The sequence below is a fragment of the Gopherus evgoodei genome, chromosome 12 (assembly GCF_007399415.2).
Source record: "Gopherus evgoodei ecotype Sinaloan lineage chromosome 12, rGopEvg1_v1.p, whole genome shotgun sequence".
NCBI classification, from domain to species: Eukaryota; Metazoa; Chordata; order Testudines; family Testudinidae; genus Gopherus; species Gopherus evgoodei.
Genome location: NC_044333.1, coordinates 4,241,831 through 4,250,791, shown reverse-complemented (window position 1 = coordinate 4,250,791; position 8,961 = coordinate 4,241,831). Strand labels below are relative to the sequence as shown.

Below are 8,961 nucleotides of genomic sequence, written 5' to 3'. Positions count from 1 at the left end.
CTGCCAACGTAGGTCTGGGTTGGGCAAGGGTCTCCCACTGCCCCGCTGGCCAATGACTTCAATCCCCAGTTCTCAGGGCTCGTTCTGAGTTGGGCTATGGAAGGCATGAGACAAGCGCAGGCCTGCTCCAAACCACTGCAAGTGGGGCCAAGGAACAATTTTTTACATCCGAAACAGCTTGTCCTACTTAGTCCTCTTTGTGCTCTGCTAATCTTCTCTTCCTGGATCCCTACCCTGTAATGCTAACACTGGACTGCCAGTAAACATTTCCATTTCCTGGGAACAGATCCTCTGCTGTAGCTTGAGAGTTCTCTGCCACTCCTACTTATGCTATAATGACTGAGGTTCGTCTCTGTATAGAAATCAACAGCATTGTGGGATTTCAAGAGAGAGGGGGTTTTTTTCTTCCAAAGTGGCCTAGTGATTGATTGACCCCTTTTATTAGAGGCCTGATTTTGTTTTTAAAGGGGGTTGATGCGCAGCACTTACTAAAACCTGGGGTTCCTTTTGGGTGTCCTGAAAAATCTCAGCCCATATTTCTCACCATGAATCTCATGCGTTTTGTAACTGCTAGTGCAGCAAACTCAGCTTGGGAGTTGAGTCATGCTGGGGGGATGCTCTGTCTGGCTTGTTCTTAATAGCCAGTAAAGATCCTGCTGTTGGCCTATCAGAAATTTTACTTGTAGGGGATTTATGGGGAGGCAAATCTTCTTCTTTTTTTTATTTCCACCCCCTCGCCGCAAGGCTCTTTCCCCAGCTTATTTTGGGTGAATTCTGTGTGTTGATATTCAAGGAATCTATTAATTTTAATCATTCATTGCTAGTAACTTAAGTCATTATTAGATACTCTGTCTATATATTAACTATGTATTTGAACTTGGATCGATATTAGTGTAACTTAAAACAAACAGCCTCCTCCCACTATCAGCTCTCACCCCAGAGACTTTGTTCATTCTTGTAAAGCCACAGTAACATCACACCCCCTTTCTATTTCTTTTAGCACAAAGTGTGTGTGTAATCAGAATGATCTTAACAGCTTTTTATAAGTCTTTTTAAAAAGCGACTTTGATTCATGGGCCGTCTAACTTCTGTATTTGCCACATTACTGAAGTTGCTCTTGTTACTTACAGCACTGCTGCCATTTTCATTTTCTTGGCGCGCTTGGTGCTGTGCTGTATCGTTTCTTCTGAGTCTACTCTTGCAGGTAACAATTGCCAATGTCTGTTTCCTCTATACACTTGATTGTTATTATTCATGACATCAGAAGATTGAGGTGTTACTTTTTTGTTACAATGGCTTTGAGCCTGCTTTCTTCTATTATAGATATCTATTCTGTCATTCGGGTTCAAATAAGGAAGTTTGTGATCCTCTATTATAATTCTTCTGATACAAACCTCAACTGATATTTATATTTACTCCTTTTCTTACATCCTTCTTGAAATATCATAAGTAATTTGTTTCTAAGCTCTTTGTCATGGCGGTTGTCTATAATTTAATAATGCCAAATATAAATAGTTTTTTCAGCTTTTGTTTAATAACCTTTTTACTGTTTAAACACCATTGTCAAGTAGTCCATTAGGTTGTGGGTAATCTGGACTTGATGTAATATGTTTGAAATCTTGACTGTGAAATTGAGATCCATTATCAGTTGTTACTGTATTGGGAATGCCATGCCTGGCAAAAACTGATTGACTTGTTTGGCACATGTGTCTTATAGTGCAGATGTTTCAGGAAAATGTGAAAAATAATCAAGAACTGTAACATATGCATGTCCTTTACAGTCAAATAGCTCTAAACCAAGGTCTTAAGTTTTCTTGGATAAATGTCATTGGTTGTTTAGACTGAGCATTTCTATGTTTTTTGACATATGTCACATTCTTTTATATAATCCTGTTTTGCTTCATTTAGACCAATATAGAACCTCTCTTGCTCTGTGCTTACATTTTTCTGTGCCTATATTCCCCTCCTGTATATGTTTCAACATCTTTCCTGTTAACCGTAAAGGAATTACTGCTCTTTTTCCTTTAAACAGAATTCCTTCAGTTACTGATAAGTTCTTGAATAAATTGATTATTTGGCTTCAGTAACCTTTTTCAATAGCTGTAATACTCCTTTGTAAATTCTCAGCCTGTCTAGTTGCTTATACCATTTCTTCCCATGCTCTCTCTGATGTAGAAAACAATTTACATACATGTACATGTGCCACATCATGTTCTTAATTACATTGGTCACATCATAAGCTTTAAAAAGAGAATAGCAACAGTTAATGATTTGCCTGGCTGATATTCTAATTTTATGTCCTGTAAATACAATTGGAGAAACAATCTTTGTAACAGGCAGTGTGTCTGTCATGTTCCCTTTTGAAATATTAACTAATAGTTCATGCTCGGTTTCCGCCAGTACAGATCTAACATATATAAATATGTGCATTTTTTTTGCATGCTGAAGCCTCTCTTTCTAGTTGAGTTTATGAACTTTCCATGTCTGACACAGCTCTAGACATATAAACAACTGGCTTCCCTAGATCAGCACACTCCTGTAAAAGAACTGTGCCTAGGGATGGTTTGGATGCATCTGAAAACAATTCTGTAAATCTGTTACTATCAAATAGTTTTAATACTGGAGCTGTCTTCATTAGTTGCTTAAGCAGCTTAAATTTCTGGTTTGTTTTTGGTTTTGTTTTTTTTTAACAAGGTAAAGCCCTCAAAATTTTGTATATTTTTTTCGGCTAAGTTACACATGTATTTTCCCACAGAATTAACCATAGCCAAACATTTCTATAATGATTCCTTTTGATCTTTTGGGTAAGCAGTCTTATCACCGTCTTGTCTCCTGTGGATCAACCTACAATCCCCGACTGCTCAGCTTTTCTTCTAGAAATTTTAATTCTTGCACTCTAAATTGTCATTTATTTTTGTTACGTTTCAGTCCTACGTCTTTTGCTCTAGATAATGCTTTAGTTAACCTTATATTATGCATACATAGCAATTAATCCAATCAAAACATCTAAAGAAGAAAAGTATCTTGCTCCTGACATTTGTCTAAATATTTCTTCCCTGGTAGGTATTTTAATATGTTCCCTCTTAACATTCTTATTTAAGTCTTTTGGAGCTAAACGTAAGGTTTGATCTTTCTTTTCTACTATTACTAATGAATTCACTCACTCAGCTCTTTCACTCTCTTTTAATTGCATTTAAATTAACTAGCTAATCTTTCAAATTCCTTTTGTACTCTGTTTCTTAAAGTTAAGGGTATTTTTCTAGTTGCACGTATAACTGGTTTCTTTTGTTTCATTTAACTCCGTTTTATACATTGAATCCAGTTCACCACCTATGAATAACTCTGTAAATGAATGTTCTGTTTCCAACTTTTCAGAATCCTGAAGAGTCTGAATTCAAACAATTTAGATTTAGCCCTAAACATGTTTCTAAACCTAAAACAGAAATACCTTGTCCCTTTTAGAAAAGATAAGATTTGTAGTAGCAGTGGAGCTGGAACTCGGGGTGCTGGGGGTGCAGCACCCCCTGGCTCGAAGTAGTTTCTGTCATAAACAGAGTTTACAGTTTTTTGTTCAATGATTCTCAGCATCTCCACTATACAAATTGTTCCAGCTCCCCTGTGGAGTAGTCATCATTAGCTAAGACCTGTAATTTACAAATACCCAGAACAGGAATATTTTCACCACTAAGATTGTAAATTAATACATACTGTTTTTGTTCTCTTACTACACCTTTTACTTTTAGCCATATAATTTCTTTTGAAATTGCATTAGCTTGTGCACGTGTATCTATTGTGTATGAAATAAATGTTCCATTAGTAGATAGTGTAATTGTCCAATACTCCTTGTAGTTCGGAGTGACTCTCTTGTTTCTGGGAATTTTGAAACAATTTTCTTCATCTGTAATGGCAACTCTGTATTCCTTATTCTCTGAGACTTTTGAATTCTGAACTAAGTCTATTTCCAAGATTTCCCAGACTTCTGTTTACAGACTTTTGCTAAATGATTCAGTTTCTTTTAGATACGACAAGTTTGACCATATGCTGGAGATTGCCTAGCTTGGTGCCTCCTTCCACATCTAGAACATGCTGGGTGCATGCTGCTTGGGTCATGCCGTGCAGGGCCTGTGCCATGCTGAGGGTCCCATTTCATGGGCTGTTGCTGGCTTTCTGTACTGACCGTGTGCCCTGTGCCCTACAAGATGCAGAAGTGGTCCTTGCCCTGAGGCTGTTAGTTGCTCCTTCAGACTGCGATGCACACAGGCCCTGCTGGTAGTGCCAGCCTAGAGGGGTGTCCATGGTATGGAAGAGGAGTGAGTCTCCAAGAGGGTTGGCACATGACTGGGCGTGTGGTCTCATCTCGGGGAGGTGTGAGGAAGTGACTCTAGATGGTTCTTCCCATCGTTGTGTGAAAGGTCCTTTGAAACAGTGACTGACATGCACTCCTCTCTGGGGTGATGCTGGGACCTCTGTGCTTGTGCAGAGCATCTCTTGGCAAGGCATCCAATGCAAACATTAGGGGGATTCAGACTTGTAGCGAGAAATGCAGCATTGGGGGTGGGAGGGCTGGCAGACGTCTCCTGCACGAAGGAAAGAAGGGAACAGCATGAGAGTTGAACGCAGCACTGAGGATCAGTAAATGGCCAGTAACGGGTGGGCGGATGCAGAGCCTACCTTCACGCGGAGCAGTGGAGTAGGTCAGGGCCTGGAAGAAGAGGGCAGCAGGAGGCTCAAATAGCTCTTTGAGTCCATCCTATGGAGGCGTCCATGTGGGTGCAGCAGGATGGTCCTGCTCTCAGGAGAGACCTTCGGGGTGGACCTTCCAAAAGTGCTCAACCTTGGCCTGCCCCTGAAGTCGGATTTCAGCGGGAGTAGAGCTAGGCCCACGCTGAGCACTTCTGAACCCCGCACCCTACAGCGGGCTGACGTTCAGGGCCATCTCGGCTCCAGGTGTTTGGAATAATTTGGTTTTGCCCATGTGACTGGGACCAGTTTGTCTTATAACCATGTTGTGGGAATAGGCTACAGCCCCCATCTCTAACAGGATCCTCCCACATGCTTGTTATGTACAAGATCTGCCTGTCAATGCTATTTCCTTCCCCATCTGACCAAGCGGTGAGCTCAGGCCATGGTCTCTTGTGGAGCCATGCGAGGGAGGCTGAGGCCCTGAGGTGGCTCTGTGCCGCTCAGGTTGTATGGAGTGCTTGCTCCCTACTGGAGCGCCACACGCCTAGCCCACTGGTCGCTCTCCAGACCACGCAATGAAAAGAACTGGCAGAGGATAAATCTCAGAAGGAGGAGGGGCACTGCTGGATTGCAGCCTGTTCCTGCTGCATGGGCACAAAATCCCCCTGGTAAGGGATGGGTCACCTACTGAATTGCTGCTGCACGGCCTTCTGGCCAAGGTCTTTGTGACACTGGTAGCCCAGCTCTTGCCAAGGCTGTTGGCGTCTGCTGAGCACTGATAAATCCGTAGCTAGAAACCAGACCAGCTCACTGGTATGTTAGTATTGTTCCAGGGAGGCAGTAGACTTGTAAGAATGGGTTTAGACTCTATAAAAGGCTTGTAAATTGCTGCATTACTCTTGCTTGTAATGTCTGTCCCCCGGGCTATGCGGTTATAGGGATGTTTTGCTTTCGAACTGTAAAAGTGCCTGCTCTGAACCTGTGAACCCAGGCTGGAGCAGGGTCAAGAAGGACTGTCAAAACGAAATGGGCCATTGTGGGACATGGTGATTCGAAGCCTGGGTTAATGGCCCTCTCGCACCCATGAAGGATGTTATGTGAAAGCCAGTGCATCTCATGAGCCTGAGTTCTAGAAGAAGGAAATCTAGATAGCTGACATAAGAAATGTTCATCTCTCTTGTGCTGTTTGGAATCCTCCAGGCCTGGAGCTAGGAAACAAAAGCTGGGATCCCCAGGGTCAACCTCCGTTAGCCCTAAAAGACAGTCGGTGCTGACTGATCACAACAGTTCTGTCACCTTTTTGGAACCATCGACTGTAACTCATTTGTGTATATACGTTGCCTGCTTTAACCCGTAAATAACTCTCTCATTTCTTTTTTCCTAGTTACTACATTCTGAGTTTACTGTAGGATAGGCTGCAAGCCTTGTCTTCGATGTCAGATCTGAGGTACAGATTGACAGGGGCAAGTGACTGGTCTCTGGGGAATAGAAGCAACCTGAGTCTTTTGTGATCTTTGGTGTGTGGCAACCAACTGCCACTCAGGCAAGCTGGACTCAGTGATAAGACAGACTGGAATGCACAAGGGGCCTGTCTGTTACTCCATGCTAAGACTGTTGTACTGAGCCAGGCGATCACATTTGTTACTGGCTTGGTGAAACCTACTTCTAGACAGTACAGTCAGTTTGGGGCATTTGTCCTGCTGTTTGACAGTCTGCACTGAGGTTGGTGCTCAGTCAGGAGCTAGTCTAGACAGCGTGACCATCTTGGTCTTCTGTGGGTTGGTACCAGCCTGTGCACGAACTAGACCGTTTGCTGGGTAGAGGCCCGTAGCACCCATGTGGCTGGCAGGAGGCAGGATTCCCTGCCCCAGAGCTTCTGACTATTGTCCAGTATGACCCCACTGATGAGGGATATGGGACAAAGGTCTCGCACCATGACAGGGTGGGAAGTTGTGTTGGGGTGTATATGGGGCTGGGGGGACCTGTCTCATCCAACCAGGTGCCAGCTGATGACTCATCTGGCTCTCGTTGAGACCGAGGAGAGAGCGCGTCTATCTGCAGGAGAGTTTGTTCCCCTCCTTGTGACCCGCCCCCGGCTCTGGGCGTATGCCTGACACCCAGTGAGAGGAGTGCAGTGTGTGGCCATGGTACAGAGTTAACCAGGTGGGACGGGCGCTTTGGGGACCTCCCTCTGGAATGATCCTCGTCTGGAGTCTGAGCTTTCTTGTGCTGTGCTGTTGCGCCATGCCTCTAGTGGGGGAGGGGTCTGTAGTCCAGATTGCTTCCAGGGGGAAGGGGAATGGGGAGGGGGAGAAAAGGGTCACCAGCTTGTTGTCATCTAATGAGCATAGCCTGTGTCATCTGCCTGGGGCTGGGAGAGGAGGAAACGGGCCCCTCTGCCCGACTGAACCTCCTGGCTCTGGGAGGAACCTCTGAACCGAAGGGGTCACAGGCAGCATTTCCCTTCTGGGCAGGAGGCCCGGGATCTGTCTGTCTGATTTACGCCTTTCCCTTGGCCGCCGTCCAGCCGTGCACAGGGAATGACCATCTTCCACTCTGTTTTCTTCTCTGCTCCCGGCCTGCAGCGCAGGGATGGGGTCCAGCGTGTGCACTGAGTGTCCCTGCCTCATCTCTCAGGGCTCTGAGCCCAAGTGCATTCTGCATGGTCCTGGGGCCCAGTGCTGTGATCCCCATGCAGACCAGTCCAGCCATCACTAGCCGGCTGGCTCAGCCATGTGTATCCTCCCCAGCGGGGCTATGGGTGGAGGCTGTTCTGTGGCTGCATGTTGCTGATAGCAAAGGCTGCTCTCTGGGCTCCAGCAGTGTGGTGTCTGCCCAGGGGTTGAGCCACGTGTGTCTGGGCACAGCTCCTGCTGTGTTTGCTGGACACGGGAGGGGCTCTTGCCTGATGCAGCCAGCCGTGAGTGTGACGAGGCCGCACGCCAACCTAGAATGGTGTTGTGTCTGCAGAAATCAGCAGCAGAAGGGGGAGAGCACTCAGCAGGGTGAGAATGGCACACCAGGGCACTGTGCAGAAGGGGTGGGCGGGACGGCGGCTTGACTTGGGCACTGTGTGGCTGTCCCTGAATGCACTTGTCTGGTCTGTGTGTGGCAGGATCTAAGGGTGCCCCCCTCCCCCAACTGTGCCCAGGTCCTGGCCAGCACATGGGATGTGTCAAAGGACCGGCAGGGCCCATCTCAGCACCAGATCTGCAGCGGGTTCGTTTGGGGCATGTGGAGGGCGAATGGAGTAACTGGATCCCCCGGCAGCGCGGTGAACTCTTCAGTGAAGGCAAGTCCCCAGGCTACTTTGCACGCACAGCTGGGTTAAGCATGCGCAGGCTGACCCATGCATGAGCACTCGCTCCTCTGCCCGCTGCAGCTGATTTGGCTCCGGGCATCTGGAGCAGCTGCTCCCCCCAGCCCAGCCACGTGTCATCCTTGTCAGCCTGTCTCTTGGCAAATGCCAAGGCAAGGAAATCATAGAATCTTAGAACATCAAGGTTGGAAGGGACCTCAGGAGGTCATCTAGTCCCACCCCCTGTTCAAAGTAGGACCAATCCCCAACTAAATCATCCCAGCCAGGGCTTTGTCAAGCCTGACCTTAGAGGTTTTTAAGGAAGAAGATTCCACCCCTCCCTAGGGAACTCATTCCAGTGCTTCACCTAGTGAAAAAGTTTTCCTAATATCCAACCTAAACCTCCCCCACTGCAACTTGAGACCATTACTCCTTGTTCTGTCATCTGCTACAACCTGAGAACAGTCTAAATCCATCCTCTTTGGAACCCCCTTTCAGGTAGTTGAAAGCAGCTAGCAAATCCCCCCTCACTCTTCTCTTCTGCAGACTAAATAATCCCAGTTCCCTCAGCCTCTCCTCATAAGTCATGTGCCCCAACCCCCTAATCCTTTCTGTTGCCCTCCGTTGGACTCTTTCCAATTTTTCCACATTCTTTTTGTAGTGTGGGCAGGGTTGTCCGGGGGGGGCAGGTGGGGCAATTTGCACTGGGCCCTGCAGGGCCCCCAGGAGAGTTTTTCAGAGCCCCTGGAGTGGGGTCCTTCACTCGCTCTGGGGGCCCTGGAAAACACTCGTGGGGCCCGGGCTCCCGGAGCTTCTTCCGCTCCTGGTCTTCGGCAGCAATTCGGGGGGGGGGGGGGGGCGGGGGGCTGAATCCTCTGGGCGGCCCTGAGTGTGGGGCCCAAAACTGGACACGTTACTCCAGATGAGGCCTCACCAATGCCGAAAAGAGAGGAATGATCACATCCCTCGATCTGCTGGCA

The 8,961-nt window shown here is 46.8% G+C and overlaps 1 protein-coding gene across 4 annotated transcripts in view; it reads left to right on the top strand.

Annotated features, from left to right (window-relative positions):
* Nucleotides 1-1,119: 1,119 nt before the first annotated feature.
* ST3GAL2 (ST3 beta-galactoside alpha-2,3-sialyltransferase 2) overlaps nucleotides 1,120-8,961 on the top strand; it is a 60,379-nt gene continuing 52,537 nt past the window's right edge. For 2 of the 4 annotated variants that reach the window (XM_030582213.1, XM_030582216.1), the window contains exon 1: nucleotides 7,235-7,688. The gene's annotated coding sequence lies outside the window, so the exon portion shown is untranslated. Of the gene's footprint in view, nucleotides 1,205-7,231; nucleotides 7,689-8,961 lie in introns of those variants that run through there. The other 2 variants (XM_030582215.1, XM_030582217.1) reach the window with 2 other exon arrangements.